A 20416-nucleotide genomic window follows, 5' to 3' on the forward strand; every position below is an offset into this window, starting at 1 on the left:
GCTCTGGCTCTCTTTCAGGCTCTGGTTCTGAATTAAGGTTTTGTTCTGGCTCTGGCTGTGTCTCTGGATCTGGCTGTGTCTCTGCTTCAGGCTCCTATGCTGTATCAAGCACTGTATCAGGCTCTGCCTCTCCCTCTGCCCCTGGCTACCTTTAAGCGTCAGGCTCAGTTTCAGACAGTGTCTCTGTTTCAGGATCCAGCACTCTATCAAGCACTATTTCAGACTCAGGCTGTGGATCTCGGCTGTGGCTGTGGATCTCGGCTGTGGCTCTAGGCTCCGTCTGTGGCTCTGGCTCTCTTTGACGGTCTGGTTCTGAATGAAGATCTGGTTCTGACTCTGATTCAGGGTCTCATGATGGCTCTTCCTCTGCCTCTGACCCAGCTATGTTTCAGGAACTGCCTCTCTTTCAGGCTCTGGTTCTGAATTAGGGTTTTGTTCTGGCTCTGGCTGTGTCTCTGGCTCTGGCTCCAGCTCCAGCACTGTATCAAGTACTGCTGCAGACTCAGGCTGGCTCTAGGCTGTGGCTGCAGCTACGTTTTGTGCTCCGGCCCTGTATCAAGCCCCATTTCTGGCTCTGGCTCTGGCTTTCTTTCAGCTCTGGCTCTGAATGAGGCTCTGGCTCTGATTCATGGTCTCACTCTGACTCTGATTCAGGGTCTCGCTCTGGCTCTAGCTCTGGCTCTGGCACTCTATCAAGGACTGTTTCAGGCTCAGGCTCTGTTTGAGGCTGTGTCTCTGTTTCAGGCTCCGGCATTGTATCAAGTACTGTTGCAGACTCAGGCTGTGGCTCTAGGCTGCGGCTGTTGCTCTGGTTCGGGCTGTGGCTCTTTTTCAGGCTCTGGTTCTGAATGAGGGCTTGGTTATGGCACTGATTCAGGGTCTCGCTCTGTCTCTGGCTGTGTCTCTGTTGCACCTCAAACGGTGGTTTGTTGTTGTTGTTGTTGTTGTTGTTATTTTCTTTCTGGGGTGGGACAAATGTTTAGTTGGGGCGGGGATTATTTTAAGTTTAGCATAATTGTTTCTTGCTTTGTTTTTCTTTTACTATTTTTTTAGGTTATTGTATAGTTTGTATTTTGCTTTTTAAGGGGAAAGGGTCAGGGCTGCCTGGGAGGGGGCCTCAGCCAACAGAATGGCTGGGGCAGGTTCCCTACGGGGGGATGTATAGGAACACCCAATCTCTGTTATCGCGGGTGGGAGGAGCAGTTGCGCTAAGACCAGACCACGTCTTTACCGAAGATCTGGTTCTGACTCTGATTCTGATTCTCTGATTCTGGCTCTCTATCAAGGGCTGTTTCAGACTCAGGCTGTGGCTGTTGCTCTGGTTCTGGCTCTGGCTCTTTCTCAGGCTCTGGTTCTGAATGAGGGCTCTGGTTCTGGCACTGATTCGGGGTCTCGCTCTGGCTCTGGCACTCTATCAAGGACTGTTTCAGACTTAGGCTGTGGCTCTGGCTCTGGCTCTGTTTCCATTCTTACAATAGAATGTACACAAAACAATAATCCTTTCTATATAAATTTCCCAATACATTCCGAAAACATAATAAATCCTTCATTGTTGTCCCCCTCTTTTTAGTTCCTTTATCACTCAAATGCTAGCACGGAATCAAAACTATTATTGTATTTTTGAACGTATCTTGTATAACCATCCCATTTTTCTGCAAATTTTTGCTTTGAGATTCCTCTGAGTTTGCTAGTCAATTGAGCCGTCTCCACCAATTCCTGTAATTTGATTTGCCAATCTGTTATTTTTGGAGCCTCGTGATCTTTCCATCCCTTGGCCACAAGTATACGAGCTGCTGCGGTTACATACAAGAATACCTCTCTTAGATTGTTTGGGATCTCTTTATCTAAAATACTTCATAGAAATGCCTCCGGATTTTTCGTAAAAGTTATCCCCATCATCTTTTTTAATTCATCGTATATTCCTCCCCCCGCAAAAAAATCTTAATCTTTTCACACGTCCACCACATGTGGCTCATGTCACCGTTAATTTCCTCCACATCTCCAACAAGCATTCGCCAAATTTTTATACATTCTTGATCATCTGGAAGGAGTGAGGTACCACCTATGAGCCATTTTCATCATGTTCTCTCTTATATTAGAGCTGGCTGTAAATTTCAAATTTACATTCCATCAGTTTTCCCCATTGTCAGGGGCTGCCTCAGGTCTCAGCTCACAAAAGACCAACGCCAAGCTCTTCTTATATACAAGGATTTTATTGCAGTTCATTATTGGTTCCACAACCGAGGCGCGCAGCCCCGCATCTCTTAGCCTAGACGTTTGAAGTCCCCTCTGAATCGGTCCCGCCTCTACACCAGTTTAAGAGGCTTGTGCTAGACCACCTCTTCCTGTCCTTTCTTTTCCGCAGGGTCTTCCTGCCCCCCTGGGTTCCTTCCCTCCTGCTTTCCCCTGACGCGGATCCCTCAGATGCCTGCTCCCCCCTCCTTCGTGCTTTGGGGCCAGACTCCTCCTCCGGGCTCTCTGCATTTCCGCGCACCTCCACATTTGAACTTGGCGCGCGTTCGCTACCCCTGACCTTCCTTTTGACAGTTACACTACTCCCTGTACTACTCTCCGCCCCTTCCGGCAGGACGTCCTGCCCCGATCTCCTTCCCCTGTCTCCTTCCTGCTCTGCTCCGTGTGTCACACTGGGAACTCCACCCTTCTCACTCCGTTCCTCCTGGGAAGCTGACCCCGATCTCCCACTCCCACTCGGGGTTTCCCTGCTGCTTCCCTGCTCCTGGCAAGTCCCCCCTATGACCCCCCTTGGCTTGACCAGGGGCGCCCCCTTCTGGGAATCCTCTGATTCACTTGAGAGACTCATGGAAGACCTCAAGTCATTGTCATCCTCTTCCTCACTGTCCTGGGTTTCTTCCCCATCGCTCTCCGTCTCCCCCCTCACCTGTGCCTCTGTCCCTGAACCCCTGACACCCATCTTTTAGCATAATTGGACGGGCCACATCTTGGGCCCACTTTATCACTGAAGCCTTAACCTCCTCATCCATTACTTTGTAGTCTAAAAGAAGTCTATACATTTTTGCGATTATTTTGGTTTTACTATTCAGTAGTTCTCTTTCCAATCTTGAAGGCTCCTTTTCAAAACCTATCTGCTTATCTTGTCTGAACACTTCATTCACCTGGAAGTAATCTAGCCAACTAGAAAAGTGATCTTTTATTTTCTCATAACTTATCAATATTAGTTCACCCTCCTCCCTGTTACGCTATTGAAGCAATGCAGCCGCGAGCTGCTGGTAGCTTGAAAACAAAACATAATGGGAATGTTGGGACTGTTCCGTGGGAAACAGAGGTCAATTCACAGTGCAGAGGGCACCAGAATTAGCTCAGAGTGTAATATGAGCTGGACAGGAAGTGTTTGTTCTCTCTCGACTGCAAGGGTATGAAGAGAGCAGTCATGTTTTCTGTAATGCTGCAAAGACAGAAATAAAGGCATGTAAATACGTTTCTGTCTATCTCTTTCCCCTGCCCGGGGGGGGCAGGAAAGAGTGGTGTGTCCTTCTCACGTTGGGGAGGATCGCCGATCGTGACCTTGCCTGGATCCTGCCGGGAAAGCAGACAGGGAGGTCAACCGGAGATTCAAGCCGGGTGCCTGGAGAGTGGCCAGTTTCTTCTGATAACAGCTTGAATCCCAACAGCAACAAGGTTTTCAGTCCTTGCAGCAACGTTTGATTTGTTCGCTCCGCAAGTCCATTCATCAATGGCGATCTAGGCGTTGACAAGTCATGCTGGATTCCCTTCTCAGTCAGGAAAGCTTCAAACTGCTGAGAAGTGAACTCCCCGCCCCGATCAGTAAAGAGACAGCCAATACGTTTACCGTGAACATTCTCCAACCAAGCACAGAATGCCTTGAACTTAGGAAACGCTTGCGATTTCTGCTCGAGCATAAACACATGAATGTACCTGGAAAAAGAATCAATTAGAACCATGAAGTACCTTGCTCCACCCAAAGAGGGTGCAAATGGACCAACCAGGTCTGCGTGCACTAGCTGGTAGGGTTTGGAAGCCTGCCTGCTAGACTCCTTGCCTTTTGGAGCAACCTTCACCTTGTTCTCTGCACAAGATACACATTTCATGTGAAACTTACAGGGTTTGATGTTCAAACCCTCAACCATCTGTGGCATCTTGGCCAGTGCCTTCCAAGAGAGGTGACAAAACCTTCTGTGTGCATCGTGAATGCATCCTGCATGAAGAACTTTGTTAGTTTGTGCAACACAACAAGAATCAGCATTAGACACAGCAACAGCACCATTGTCATCATAAGTTATACAGAACAAACCATCAATAAACTTTGCATGCAAAATGTCCTCTTTGCCTTTTCTGATGACACAGACGCTCCTCTTGAAGGAAATCTCAAAACCACGCCCAGTAAGCTGTGGGACACTGAGCAAATTGTCTGCAGCACCTGGAACATATAGTACATCTTTGATGGTAGTGTGCAGACTTGCCAGTCTCACAGTCCCTTCTCCTGCGATTCGCAGCGTCTTTCCATCAGCCAGGTGGATCTCACCTTCTTGAGGTTTGAAGGAGATAAAGAGATGGCGGTCTTTTGAGACATGGCGGGTACACCCCGAATCAATAACAAACCTGCCCTGGGCCTTTGGAGCAGTCTTTCTGGCAAGCAAAACCTTGTTTTCCACCGGCGTGGGCTTTTGCAGCTTGCCCCCCTGCTCCTGGCCATCAGACATGCCTTTAGCCTTTGGTGAAGCTGTGCCAGCAAACCAAGACTTGTTTTCCACTGGTGTGGGCTCTTCACCCTCCCTCTGCTTCTGGCCATCTGCAGGCATCTGCCTCTGTTTACTTCTGGCCTTCCGGTATCTGTGAGGATGACCTTGGCTCCCATGAGAAACAGAGTTCTCAGCTGCCGACTCCTTGGCTCCCCCTGGAGGCTGGAATGCTGCCTGGGATGACATCACAGTCAGCTCCCCCTGCAGCTTGCAACCGGTGCCCTCAGCATCCCTGCATTCACTCACATTCTGGGAAACAGCCAGGACCTCCGATGCAGTCAAACTCTGGGCTGGGATGACTGGCAGTTGGACTATCTTCAAAGCATTCCACATCTTACGTGCAGTCACGTTGCCAGCTAACGTTTTAATTTCCTCCAGAGAGACGGACAAGACTATTACGTCAATGGCCCTCGAATTCTGGGCTCTCCATCTATCTGTCAGAGGAACTGGAGGGGCTTCAGACACAGTATGCCACACTCCAAACTGACGCAGCAAACTCTCACACCATTTTGCCCAGGTTTTATAATTGTGCCGATTTAACTTTGGGCACTCAGCAGCCTCAGAAGCTTGGAAAAACTCCATTCCAGTTCTGTTCTAAATGTTCTTTAACTTCTTCTGTTGTTTCATTTCCTTCCTTATAGATTTCTCTAAAGAATTTGAGAAATCGTTTCTCTATTTGATTAGGGTTGTTTATTATTTTGCCTTTGCACTTAACTCTATTTATAAGCCTTTCTACCTCTCTCTTCTTTAATTGCCATGCTAATAACCAGGCTCAGGTTCTGTTTCAGGCTGTGTCTCTGTTTCAGGCTCTGGCGCTGTATCAAACAGTGTTGCAGACTCAGGCTGTGGCACTATGGCTGTAGCTGTGGCTCTGGTTCTATTTCAGGCTCTGGCACTGTATCAAGCACTGTTTCAGGCTCAGGCTTCTGCTCTTTATTAGGCTTTGTCTCAGTCTTTGGCTCTAGCACTTATTCTAGCTCTATTTCAGGCTCGGCCTGTGTCTCAGCCTTTGTCTCTGTTTCACACTGTTTTTCTGCTTCAGGCTCCTATGCTGTATCAAGCACTGTATCAGGCTCTGCCTCTCCCTCTGCCCCTGGCTACATTTAAGCGTCAGGCTCAGTTTCAGACAGTGTCTCTGTTTCAGGATCTAGCACTCTATCAAGCACTATTTCAGACTTAGGCTGTGGATCTCGGCTGTGGCTCTAGGCTCCGTCTGTGGCTCTGTCTGTGGCTCTGGCTCGCTTTCAGGGTCTGGTTCTGAATGAAGATCTGGTTCTGACTTTGATTCAGGGTCTCATGATGGCTCTTCCTCTGCCTCTGACCCAGCTATGTTTCAGGGTCTGGCTCTCTTTCAGGCTCTGGTTCTGAATTAGGGTTTTCTTCTGGCTCTGGCTGTGTCTCTGGCTCTGGCTCCAGCTCCAGCTCCGGCACTGTATCAAGTACTGTTGCAGACTCAGGCTGTGGCTCTAGGCTGTGGCTGCAGCTATGTTTTGCGCTCTGGCCCTGTATCAAGCCCTATTTCTGGCTCTGGCTCTGACTCTGGCTTTCTTTCAGCTCTGGCTCTGGTTCTGATTCAGGTCTCGCTCTGGCACTGGCACTCTATCAAGGACTGTTTCAGACTCAGGCTGTGGCTGTGGCTCTGCCTCTGTTTCAGGCTCAGGCTCTGTTTGAGGCTGTGTCTCTGTTTCAGGCTCCGGCACTGTATCAAGTACTGTTGCAGACTCAGGCTGTGGCTCGTGGCTGTGGCTGTTGCTCTGGTTCGGGCTGTGACTCTTTTTCAGGCTCTGGTTCTGAATGAGGGCTTGGTTATGGCACTGATTCAGGGTCTCGCTCTGTCTCTGATTGTGTCTCTGTTGCACCTCAAACGGTGGTTTGTTGTTGTTGTTATTTTCTTTCTGGGGTGGGACAAATGTTTAGTTGGGGCGGGGATTATTTTAAGTTTAGCATAATTGTTTCTTGCTTTGTTTTTCTTTTACTATTTATTTAGGTTATTGTATACTTTGTATTTTGCTTTTTAAGGGGAAAGGGTCAGGGCTGCCTGGGAGGGGGCCTCAGCCAACAGAATGGCTGGGGCAGGTTCCCTACGGGGGGATGTATTGGAACACCCAGTCTCTGTTATCGCGGGTGGGAGGAGCAGTTGCGCTAAGACCAGACCACGTCTTTACCGAAGATCTGGTTCTGACTCTGATTCTGATTCTCTGATTCTGGCTTGTTGGGTGTAGTGAAGGGTTAACCTTCTGTGCCTCAAGCCTGAGAGGAGGCGCTTACAAGGGAAGTAAGCCAGGACGTGACAAAAGCAGCTTGGAATGCTGTGAGCTGAGTGGGAACCGAAAGCAGTTCAGCCGCTGCACTGAGAGAGAAGGACGCAGAGAAAATGCAGCTTGAATCTGATGGTCTTTATGAATTGTAAACACACTATATTTGAGCAAATAAAGGGATAGTAGGACAGAAGAAACGTGTGGGACTTGTTTACTGCTCTCTCGACACACGCCGCTGTGTACTTCTGCTAATTGCTTTACGATCTACAGAGGCTCCCAGGGGAAGCGTGGCTGGGCGCCGAACAATAAAGCAATAAATCTACCGAACATGGCTCTCTATCAAGGGCTGTTTCAGACTCAGGCTGTGGCTGTGGCTGTTGCTCTGGTTCTGGCTCTGGCTATTTCTCAGGCTCTGGTTCTGAATGAGGGCTTGGTTCTGGCACTGATTCAGGGTCTCGCTCTGGCTCTGGCACTCTATCAAGGACTGTTTCAGACTTAGGCTGTGGCTGTGGCTCTGGCTCTGTTTCCATTCTTACAATAGAATGTACACAAAACAATAATCCTTTCTATATAAATTTTCCAATACATTCCGAAAACATAATAAATCCTTAATTGTTGTCCACCTCCTTTTAGTTCCTTTATCACTCGAATGCTAGCACAGAGTCAAAACTATTCTTGTATTTTTGAACATATCTTGTATAACCATCCCATTTTTCTGCAAATTTTTACTTTGACATTCCTCTGAGTTTGCTAGTCAATTCAGCCGTCTCCACCAATTCCTGTAATTTGATTTGCCAATCTGTTATTTTTGGAGCCTCGTGATCTTTCCATCCCTTGGCCACAAGTATACGAGCTGCTGCAGTTGCATACAAGAATACCTCTCTTAGATTTTTGGGGATCTCTTTATCTAAAATACTTCATAGAAATGCCTCCGGTTTTTTCGTAAAAGTTATCCCCATCATCTTTTTTAATTCATCATATATTCCCCCCCAAAAAAACTCAATCTTTTCACACGTCCACCACATGTGGCTCATGTCACCGTTATTTCCTCCACATCTCCAACAAGCATTCGCCAAATTTTTATACATTCTTGATCATCTGGAAGGAGTGAGGTACCACCTATGAGCCATTTTCATCATGTTCTCTCTTATATTATAGCTGGTTGTAAATTTCAAATTTACATTCCATCAGTTTCCCCCATCTTTTAGCATAATTGGACGGCCCACATCTTGGGCCCACTTTCTCATTGAAGCCTTAACCTCCTCATCCTTTACTTTGTAGTCTAAAAGAAGTCTATTTTTTTGCGATTATTTTGGTTTTACTATTCAGTAGTTCTCTTTCCAATCTTGAAGGCTCCTTTTCAAAACCTATCTGCTTATCTTGTCTGAACACATCATTCACCTGGAAGTAATCTAGCCAACTAGAAAAGTGATCTTTTATTTTCTCATAACTTATCAATATTAGCTGACCCTCCCCCCCTTAATATTGTGTTATACGTTATCCAGTTCTCTTTGATGTTGTTGCTTTTTTTAACAGCGATTGCTTCTAGTGGAGAGTTCCATCTTGGGGTTTTCTGTTCCAAATATCTTTTGTATTTTCCCAATACCTTATATATAGCATTTCTTATTATATGATTTGAAAAACTCCTATGCGTCTTTATTTTCCCATAATTAAGATAGCCATGCCACCCAAAACGGGTGTTGAAGTAAAGCATTGCTTTTGCACATGACCATGGCATGATGGGAAGCATTGCTTCTGCACATAACTGTGGCATGATGGGAAGTCTTGCTTCTAAGCTTTGTTCTGCTCATGCTGCTCAAACCGTGCTGATGCTAAGACATTCCCTCATCACCCTGCTACGTTCTGTTCACCTTGAGTTCACACCATATCTATCTGTACTTACCCCTCCTTGTACATTCCTTTTCGTACCACTCTGGTACGGGCAGTCCGAAACCATGCCTGTGTAAACTCCGCGTTCCTTTTCCCAACCTTTAACCTGTCTATGATTAATGTCTTATATGCAATAATTAATGTCTTATATGCAACCCTTGCTTTGTACTTATGTTAATCAATCAGCAACAAGCACACACGTGGCAAACGCTGTATAATATCCAATAAAAGGGAGTCTCCGAGGCTTGCTCGAGAGACGCCTCCCGTATGACACCTACCTACTCGTCTGTCGTTCATTTCAACATCTGGTGACCCTCAACGTGCCAGATCCCTTTAAGCAGCCTCATACTTCACTCGACTTGAAAAGTCTTAGAGCGCTACACCGTGAGTATGGGGGGGGGGGGAGCTTACAAAGTCCCAAAAAGAGCATGCTAAAGAACTGTTTCATTTAGTCAGACAGAGAGTAGCAGGTGCGCATATTTCCTTGAAAGAAATTGTACGATTGTTATGTCATATTGCTTGTGAGTGCCCCTGGTACCCAGAAATAGGGTCCTTGGGGATGGAGACTTGGCAAAAAATCGTAAAAACCCTCTTCGCAGAACCGAGGGCTCCGATTCATTGTCTGCTCACTTGGCAGAAGTGTGCGGATGCCGTCGCTAGATTAGGTCCCCAGGCGTCTCCGTCGGCACCCGCACCAGACAATTCCCCACCAACTGCCCTGCCACCTGCCCTTTTAGCCGCAACAGACAATCTACCTCCTTACCCAAAACTTTTGCCTCCATCGCAACTTTCTCTAACCCCCCTTCACCTCAGCCCACATCCCCCACATCCCCCTTCCCTCCCTCCTTTGCCTGCTCCTACAGGAGCTGTGCGTGCTGCACTTTTTCAAGCTAGACAGGAAGGAATTCTTTCCTTGGAGGAGGAGGCGGGGTGGGCCGGGGAACTGCCGTCTGCTTTCCCTATTTCTTATACTAACCCTGGCACTGCGCAACAACAAATTATGTATGAGACGCTTCCTTATTCTATTCTGAGAGAATTAAGGAAAGCCATTACTGATTCCGGCCTAAAATCCACTTATGTGACAGGAATGCTGGAGGGAATAGCAACTGGTTATACAATGCTACCTCAAGATTGGAAAGATCTGATGCGCATGCTGTTATCCCCGGCTCAGTATGTAGTTTTTGAAAGTGAATGTAAGCATTGCGCAGTAGCCCTGGCTGATCCACAGCATTCAGCCAACCAACTCTTTGGTGCTGGTCCGTATGATAATATACCAGCCCAAGCGCAATTAACACCTTTACATTTTAGTCGCACCGCGACCTGTGTGCAACGCGCCTTTCGCAAAGTCCCTGTCTCAGGACAACCACTTAGCTCCTTTGTTAATATTAAGCAAAAACATTCGGAGCCCTACCATCAATTTATAGATAGATTGAAAGAATCAGTCACTAGGCAGATTGATGACACTACAGCTCAAAATGAATTGATGAAAAAATTGGCTTTCGGAAATGCAAGTACTGACTGCAAAAAGGCTTTGCAGTCGATCATACATCGCCCAAAATATGACCTGGCCGATATGATTCAAGCCCGTGCAGATGTTGGAAGCCAGAGTCATGCGATGTCCTTGCTTGCCGGTGCCATCCAGGCTGGCAACAAGCCCACTGGGAACTGCTTCAACTGCAAGCACCCAGGTCATTTTGCTAAACAATGCAGAGCCCCTGGCGGGGGTGCAAACAGGAATGGTGATGCCAATAAGGGTAAGCTTTCCAAGAAATGCCCGAAGTGCGGTAAAGGCTATCATTGGGCAAATCAGTGCAGGAGTTCGGGAAACTCCTTAGGGGCCCCACTCCTGGGCCAGGACAAATAGGGAGCCCTCCGCCGTTAGTCTCCACTATTAAAACCATCTCAAAGGATACACGCTCTGATTTTACCATCGACTTAATTAATCAAGAAACCAAAGACACTGTTTTACCTGGTGAAATTGTGCTTATGCCCACCCAATTGGCGGTCCCACTACCTCCTAAAGTCGCAGGTTTAATTTTACCCAAATTTTCTGCGGCAAAAGAAGGAATCCAGGTTATTCCAGGAGTTCTGGATCCTGACTATGTGGGCACAATAATGGTTCAACTTTGGAGCCACATGCCCATGCAGTTAAAGAAGGGTGAGTCCTGGGCGCATTTGGTGGTGCTCCCTTCTCACCCTACTGTTTCTATTATTGATAGTAATTTGCACGAGCTCTCTCCTTTTTCTCCACAGCTGTTAGCTGTAATCCAGTGGATTGGTCATCAGAAACTTCTTCGTAAGTACAAGATAAATGGCAAGGTTCTGGAAGGCTTGATTGACACAGGCGCGAACATTTCTGTAATTTCCAGTAGTTGCTGGGACCCCACGTGGCCCCTTGAGTCTGCCTCTGCAGTTTGGGGTGTAGGTGGACCTCAAACCTCTTCCAAAAGCGTACAGTGGCTGCCTGTTTCTCTGCCTGATAGCTCTGAAACCATTGCATATATCCAGCCTTGTGTGTTAAAAATCCATCTCAATCTGTGGGGCAGAGACTTACTACAACAATTACAAGCTACCATTCAATTAAATGAGTAAGCTTGCACTCCCCCTCCACCGGAAATCAACCACCCCGGTGTGGGTAGAACAATGGCCCATAACGGGGGGAAAGCTATTTGCTTTAGTGCTCATTTTCAGCGTTTTGTTTTTGCCTCTTTCTGCTTCCGCTCTTAATAGCGGTAACTCCACACCAGCAAATGTGTGGGAATCTTTTGCAAAGACCCTCAATATTTCTTCCTTTTGCCTAACCCAACAGGTATCAATAGGTGAAATCCTTGGCTCCTGCCTTATCCCTGTTTGCCATGACCCTTTTGACATACAAAATGATACCTGGTTTTTCTCATCCCTACCCCAAAATGATTCTCTCCGCACCCTTGGTTATTCCGGTTACCACAACTGGGGTAACCAAGTGCGCCGACGCCCACCTTTGGCCATTGATTTGTTGACCCCATACGTGGCTTCTTTTAATGTCACCTGTGCCCGTATGGTCAATTGCATAAAATCCAATTGTGTGAAAATGGGCAAGGATAATTTCCACTGCTCTAATTATGTAAATATTTCTTATGTATATAAATACAAAGAACTACCTGCTGGCTGGTTCTGGACGTGTCCTGGCTATACATTTAATTACATTCCAGCAAACATCAGCCATGGCACACCCTGCTGCTTAAGCCGTTTGTCCATCGTATTACCCCAAAAGCATCATTTGACCCGCTCTCAATATCGCCGCTCTATTGCATTGACTAACGATTGCGACGATTCAATTTCTCTTCCCAGTAGGTCTGAATATATCTCTTTAGCTGTTTCTCTCCTTGGAGTCCCTGGATTGGCTGTACGCAATAGTAGGAACATTAACTCTTTAGCTTGTTCTGCAGCAAAAGCCCTGAATTTTACTTCTCAAGCGCTTCATCTTCTAAATAAAGAGCAGAGTGAACTCCAGCATGGTCTTCTGCAGAACCGCACTGCTATCGATTATCGCTTGATGCTTCATCATTATGGCTGTGAACAAGTGGATGACATGTGTTGTTTTAATATTACTGATAATTCCAAAGCCATCCAAAAGCAAATCTCTCATTTGCAAAATCTTACACACCACATTAAACAGGACGTTGGACTTACTCGCCTGTGGGACTCATTCACCCAGTGGCTCACTGGCTGGTTGCCAAACCTGAATTGGCTTCGTAATCTCTTTCAATATGCCATTATTATAATATGTATATTGATTTTGCTATGTTGCTTCCTCCAATGCATTCCTGGACTCATAAGTCTTTTGTCTTGGCTTCTCTCTCCCCCTCAGCCACCCAATAAAATCATTGCTGCCTACTTTACGAAATTGCAGCACCAGCAGTAAACATTAGGGGAGATGTGGCGAACTTATTTCGGGCATGCACTGGCATACCACGTATCCCGAAGTATTTTTGTCTTATTCACCCAGAACACCTCACAAATAAGAAAAGAAAGGGGGAGATGAAGGAAAGCATTGCTTTTGCACATGACCATGACATGATGGGAAGCATTGCTTCTGCACATAACTTTGGCATGATGGGAAGTCTTGCTTCTAAGCTTTGTTCTGCTCATGCTGCTCAAACCGTGCTGATGCTAAGACATTCCCTCATCACCCTGCTACGTTCTGTTCACCTTGAGTTCACACCATATCAATCTGTACTTACCCCTCCTTGTACATTCTTTTTCGTACCACTCTGGTACGGGCAGTCCGAAACCATGCCTGTGTAAACTCCACGTTCCTTTTCCCAACCTTTAACCTGTCTATGATTAATGTCTTATATGCAATAATTAATGTCTTATATGCAACCCTTGCTTTGTACTTATGTTAACCAATCAGCAACAAGCACACACGTGGCAAACGCTGTATAATATCCAATAAAAGGGAGTCTCCGAGGCTTGCTCGAGAGACGCCTCCCGTATGACACCTACCTACTCGTCTGTCGTTCATTTCAACCCAACAGGGTGTCATGACCTTCTAGATCTAAAATATCCCAATTTTAAAATAAATACCAATCTTTCAACCAGAGAAGACATGAGGCTTCGTAATATAGCTTCAAATCCGGTAACCCGTAGCCACCTCTTTCTACAGTATCTATTAATATCTTATGCTTTACTCTTGGTCTTTTACCCTTCCACAAAAATTTAGAAATTTCTTTTTGCCACTTGTTGATACTGCTGGTCTTTCCTGTAATTGGAATCGTTTGGAATAGAAAGAGTAGCTTCGGTAAAACTATCATTTTAATTACCGAAATACGGCCCAGGAATGATAAATTTAACCTTGTCCATGTCTCCAACTGTCTTTTGATATCTTTCCAACAATTGGTATAATTATCTTCATATAAAGACTCTCCTCCCTGGAAGAGAGGGGAGTGGTTGTGGACGGGAGCCCGAGCACCGCCCCTAGCAGGGGGCATAGCCCCCTGCCTCCACCTCACCTGGCTGGCGCCCACGCCCCTCGGGAGGCAGCCAACCAGGTGCCTCGGAGGGGGCGTGTTCAGCAGCCTTTTGCTGCGGTGCCAGCCTCTCCCCGGCCTCATTCTTCGCCATCGTCTCGTCGCGAGTGGAGTCATCACAGGGAAGAGCCACGAGGTTTGGAGTTGGGGGGGTCTGTGTGTGTGGAGGCTGCCTGGTTCCTGGCTTGCCTTTTAACTTTAGGAGGCTTGCGTGCGCTCATTGCTTTAATGCTTTTAAAAACCCAGGCATCCAGGTTTGCCTTGCTGTGTCCTCTTTTCCGTGTAAAAACCTACATTTAACCTTCTATTTCCTCCCACTCCTGGTGCTTGATTTGTTGGTGCGGTCTGAGTGTGAATTTCCTTTCTTAAGCTGCAGCTTGTTCCCTTGCCCAGCACGTGCCCCCAGCGAGGTCTAAGTGTGAGTGTGGCTCCGTCTTTCTTTCTCCCTCGTCTCCTCGCTTTCCTTCCCCTGCCTCTGCCTTGGTGTCTGTGCGTTTTTATTTAATTTTTGGCCAGCATGCGTGTACGTTTTCCCCTCTATTGCCCTTGCCTGCAATATTACAAGCCTTTACCATGGCTATGACTCCCACATGCCCTCTTTCTTTATTTTATATCAGTACCAATATGGTTATATCAAGAGCGATAGACGACTCATGTGAGACCGGAAGCGGCCGCGGACTGGAGAACCATGCAGTACATATAGAGATTATAGAAAGAATACATTGTATACAGCAACACAAAATAACGCAAATAACTACCATAATGATCACTAAAATCAATAAATGTCGAAGCCAACTTCCATCCGGAAGCCAAGAATATAAGAATTCTGATTCCAAGCTACATGGTAGGCTTCCTTTCTAGTTTACTAGCCATGCACTGGTGTCACTTCTATAGCACTGAGATTGGTCACTGTATGTTCCTGTAAGAGAACAAGAGCTATTAAAAGTGAATTTCAATGTATATTGACAGTTTGGATATATGCCCCATGATTCTTTCCCCTCCTTAATTTGAAAACAAATGGGGGCAGGCTCATGGAGGGTCAAGTGTACTGGAGGCCAAAAAGTTTGCTAAGGGGATATAATATTTGTAAATTGAAAAGATCCATTGACAGGCACATCATGAAGCATTATGCCTGAATGACTCGCAAAAGGGAGGCATGTGCATACACAAGCAACATTTAGAAGCATTCAATAAACTGGCAAACATAATCATATCTTGTACAAAAATATTATCCCTCCATATCTTATGATAATTTTCTCCCCTAAAAGTCTTATTCAACAACGCTGTTCTTCTAGTTCGAAAGTGGCTGAGCCGTGGATGCTGCCAGCCAGAGTAGGAAGCTGAAAACTGCTTGCCAGCTGATGAGGTGAAATATGGTGGTTTCAACTGTATTGGGTCGTCTGCTTCTCCTTGTATAACGGTGCAGCAAAGGATGGCAAGGCAAATGGTTAGGAAGGCGCATCCGCGGTTAAAGAGGCTCACCATGGCCGCACGCATCGAGCTGGAACCCACAAAGGCTTGTCCTCGACGTCCACTGCCGCGTACCCTCGTCCCCACGTGATCAGCGGGACAGGTCCATGCCACGGGGGATCAGGCAAACGTCAGTACACCACCAAGGGGCGGGGGAGTGCCTCCTCCTTCCTAAAATGCAATTAAGCGGGGGTATGGGTCCTAAGATGTGGATATAAAAAATGGTTAAGTACAAAAAGAACTTGGTGAACAGCCGAAGGGATATCTGCTGTTGGTATGCTTCGGCCGCCAAGCTGGTTAAGCAATAGTGTTTTGAACGTCAGGTGTGCTCTTTCTACTATAGTTTGACCTGTGGAGTTAAAGGGTATGCCATGAGTTAATTTCACATTCCACAACTTACAAAATTCCAAAAATGTTTTAGAAATATAAGCTGGACCATTATCAGTTTTGATACGCGCAGGTTTACCCATGACTGAGAAACAGCGGATAGTGTGCTGAATGACATGCCGAGCTGTTTCCCCCCTCATGGGCGTAGCCCATATGAATCCAGAGTGGGTGTCCACCGTGAGGTGAACCTTGGAGAGTGGAGCCAACACAGGTGTGTGTGTGACATCCATCTGCCAACACGCCAATGCAGACGTGCCCCTAGGATTGACAGCATCAAAAGGAATGGCCAGCTGAGATTTAGAAACAGAAGCACATTGGGAAACTATATCCCTTGCTTGGGCCAAGGGAATAGAAAAATGCTTTGCCAATGCTTTCTCAGGAAGGCGAAAGGTGTTATGACATAGTATAGGATCAGAAAAGAGAGAAAAGGTAGAAATGTCCCTCAAAGCCGCATCTGCTCTTGCATTGCCCTCTGCTAAATACCCTGGGTGTGATGTGTGGGAGCGAAGATGTGCAACATAATAAGGGAACTCTCTATGCTGAAGTAAGGCCTGCAGGGTAAGAAACAAGGAAAACAAGTCAGAATCCAAGGAAGGAGTTATATAAGATATTGGTAAAATAGCAAAAATGTGATATACATACTGAGTATCCACAATAAGATTGAAAGGTTGAGTAGGAAAGGATTGAAAGGCAAGAATCAGAGCTGCTAGCTCTGCTCGCTGAGCAGAAGACTGTGGAGGGGTAAATAAACATTTCCATTTTCCTCCCTCCTCCCACGTCACTACTCCCCTACTTCTTGTTCCATCCGTGAAAAGGGTCAGTGCAGAGGGGAGAGGTGTGAGAGACAAGGGGGTAGCCAAAACATAGGTGACCTGTGTCAGAAATGTCAAACGGTCATCCTTTGGAGGGTTAAAAATGATGACACCTATAAAATCATCTAAAGCAATTTGCACGGCAGCATTTGTTATGAATAAATGCTGCTGTTCAGTCTGTGAGAAAGGTAAATAAATTGAGGTAACATCATGACCGCTTAAAGTTATCGCTTGTGAACGTCCTTTGATAACAATGTCTGATGTGGATTCAACTATGGCAGTGTTTCCCAACCGGTGTTCCGCGGCACACTAGTGTGCCGCGAGACGTTGCCTGGTGTGCCGTGGGAGGGAGGCGGGCGAGAGGCCGCCCAGCGTGGGGCTCTCGCCGTCTGCCTGCCTGGCTGCCTGCGTGGCGCTGACGTCACGGGGCTGTAACGTGCCCCACATAGGCACACGCGGGGCGGCGAGTGAGCTCCCTCCCACATCCCATCGCCGGCTCTGCACCAGGCGGTAGAGCTCGGCGAAGTCGCCGCGCTGGAAGGCCAGCAGCGCGCGCGCCTTGGCCAGGCTCTCGCCCGCCTGCGCCTCCAAGCACGGCGCCTCGGCGTCGGGCGGCAGCGAGCCCAGGAAGCGGGCCAGCCGGCCGGGGTCGCCCGCCTGCAGCAGCGCCTCGCACACGCACGAGACCTGCTCCGCCGAGAAGCGCGGCGAGCGCGGAGGATCGGGAACGGCGGAGGCTAGCCCCGCGCTTGGAGAGGACGCAGCAGCCGTCGCCAAACCCGATCCTCCTCCTCCTGCTCCGCCGCCGTCCTCTGGCTCTCGGCCGGGAGGAGCCTGCGGCGACGGGGCGGGCGCCGAAGTTGGCAGAAGTTGGTGCGCCTCCTCGGCAGCGCCTTCGTCCTCCTCCTGCTGCCTCTGCTCTCCTCCGGCGGCGGGGGCGCGCCGCCCTCCCCGGCCGGGGGGCTCGGCGGGGCCCGCGGGGAAGGAGGCCATGTTCGCGGCGCGCGGGATCGCAGCCCCCCTCGCCCGCCTCCGGCCCGCTCCCCTCCCCCTGCGCGCTGCCCTAGCCGTGCGGGTCTCCTCCCCCTGCGCCGCCGTCCCCTTTCCACATCCTAGGAGCCGCGGTCCGCCTTCCCCCTGGGCCGCGGCGCGGCTCCCAGCCCGGGCTGGCCTCCGCCTCCTGGGACGCGCGCCCACTCCCGCAGCCCCCCAAACTTCGGAGCAACTCTCCAGACGCTTCTCCCCCACCTCGGTCTCCCTCCTTTCCACTTCTCTTCCCCCCTTCCTTCCCTCTTTCTTTCTCTTTCTCTCCCACCCGCCTTTCCTTCTATTAACTTTCCTTTCCCCTTCCCATGTAGAACACTCCCTGCAAATAAAAACCTAGCATATTTGGAAGAGGGATGCTAGCCTAACCATTACCTTCTATGCTGTTACTATTTTTTTTTTTTTTTTTTACATAAGTAAAAAGTGACCTTTCCCCATCTGGCATGGTGGTGTGCCTCGAGATTTTTTTCATGAAACAAGTGTGCCTTTGCCCAAAAAAGGTTGGGAAACACTGAACTATGGAATAAATGTTTTTTGGTGGGGTATGTGGTAGATGCAACCATTCTATAATGCAGATAGTCTTCTTCTTGTTCCGCCTGAGCATATAAAATTCCTGTTGGCAACAATGGTGTAGCAAACACTGCCAGATGCAGCTTGTGTGCAGCACCTCTAGGTGGCGCATGTGGAAAGGTTTCAATGCTTCACCCACAAAATGTTGACAAAGTGTAGGGGAGTTCCGCATGCCTTGAGGCAGGACAATCCACTGATATTGTTGGATGGGCTGCGAATTGTGATATGCTGGCAATGTAAAAGCAAACCGTTCCCTGTCTGCTGGAGCCAGTGGGATGAAGATGGTTCAATGTGGCCGAAGGTCAATTGTTCAGAAATAAGCTGTTCAGAAACAAGATGGTGCCATTGCTACGGATTTTTCTTTTGGTGGAGGCCACCGTTCTACCCACACTGAGGTATCGGTGATCCTGGTTTGCCACGCTGGAAACGTTGTATCGGTGGCTACAGGCTGGTTTTCATTGAGCGCTGTTGCCAGCAAATGGGCCTTGTGGGTGGCTGTACCAACAGACTGAAAAATGTGAAGCATGGCTGCTGTTTCTGTGGCAGGATTGTGTATTTTCGGTCTCAATGCAACTTTACAATCCTCATTAGCATTTTCAAAGGCCAATTGTTTGATAATTATTTGCTTGGCTTCAGGATTTTCAATTTGACGACTCACTGCTGTAAGCAGCCTGTCCATGAAGGAAGAATATGATTCTCTTGCCTCTTGCCTGATTGAACCCCATCTAGACTGAATACTGGGTTCTGGGATTTTTCTCATTGCTTGTTTAGCAGCAAGAGCAGTATCCCTCAATAAGATCTGCAGCAGTGTGGCTTGTACTGAAGCCTGAGCGAAAGGATCACACCCCATCATGGCATCCATGACGTCTGCGAGGGTAATATTTGGATTATTTCCCCTGATTTGTTGTAACAAGGCTGGAGCATAAGAACGGCAGGCAGTTTCCCATTCGTGGGCAAACAGAACACTTGCTGATGGGGGTAACACTGTACGTGCCAAAAGCTTGATGTCATCTGGAACCAAAGGCTGGGCTAATGTGGCTTCCAAAAGAGCCTGTGTAAATAGGGCTTGAAGTCCATTTGTCCTTACTGACAATTGGAGCTCTTTCAAGATTTTAAAGTCAAAAGCTTGGTGCTGGGCTTGAGTTCCTGCTGGAGCACCAGCAGGGGGCACAATGACAGGGAATGCCATAGTATCCTGAATTAAGGAACAGGCAAGGACTGCACGTTGAAAAGGGGTAGCTGGTCCTGCCTCTGAAAGATTTGGATTATTTCCAGCCAGACCACGGTATTTTTGCAGGATTGGGTCCTCTGGTGAGGAACTGTAGTCCGGAGGCTTGGGGTCTGGAGCTGCTGGCAGGGTAAGGATTGGAACAAACTCTAACACAGCAGACTCTAACACAGCAGGCTGGATTAAGGAAGCTGAAGGTTGTGTTGGCAATGCAGCCAGGGAGATATTTTTTGGTGATAAGGAGCCCATGGCATAATGAACCTTGTACCATGCATTTAAAATCCGAGCACTGATGCTGGGGAGCTCATGAAAATGTTCACCAATCTTGTCCCAATGTTTTAATTCACATGTTCCATTCGAAGGAAACCAGGGATAATGTTCATCAATGGCCAGAATAAGCTGTATCAAATCACCCTCCGGAACTTCCAATTTGTTGGAGGAGAGGAGAAATTTTAAGTCTTTTAAAAATTTCTGTTGGGGAGTAGTCAAAGAGCTGCCCATTTTTCAAAAATCAATATAATAGAAGAGATCGGACTCACCAGGGATCCTAAGATGCTTCAGCACTGTGCAACCCTTGCCGGGCGTGGTAAGCCGATGATATCCACTGCTTGGATAGAAAAACCTCTCACGGTTTCTTTTAAAATCCTCTTAGTCTGCCTCAGACTGTTTTCTTTAAGTTTGCCTCTTTTCTTTAAGTTAGCCTCTTCTTTTAAGTTAGCCTCACACGGGGCACCACTTGTCGGAGCCCGCCGTTACAAATGGTGCTTTTTAGCATAAAATAAAGACACAGAAGCCAGCAATATTTCCATGGATGGAGGGCAGCTCATTTCAGACTTCTCCTCTCCCTCCAGTCCTTTTTATTACTCTTTTTTCCTCTCCAGCCGCATGGCTGCATTCCAATGTCTCACGTTACCTACATCCGGTCCTGGCTTTAACCCACCCACAAACGATATAGGGTTACACTGCCCAGAGGGGGGGGCATAACTCCTTATAAGGTCAATGCATT

The 20416-nt window shown here is 47.7% G+C and overlaps 1 long non-coding RNA gene across 1 annotated transcript; it reads left to right on the top strand.

Annotated features, from left to right (window-relative positions):
- The first annotated feature begins 18132 nt into the window (after positions 1-18132).
- LOC309523337 lies at positions 18133-19930 on the top strand. Its single transcript, XR_014215307.1, has 2 exons — positions 18133-19253; positions 19326-19930. It is a non-coding gene; the product is annotated as an uncharacterized lncRNA (long non-coding RNA).
- The last annotated feature ends 486 nt before the right edge of the window (positions 19931-20416 follow it).

This window comes from Podarcis vaucheri (genome assembly GCF_965113315.1).
Source record: "Podarcis vaucheri genome assembly, chromosome: W".
Taxonomy (NCBI): domain Eukaryota; kingdom Metazoa; phylum Chordata; class Lepidosauria; order Squamata; family Lacertidae; genus Podarcis; species Podarcis vaucheri.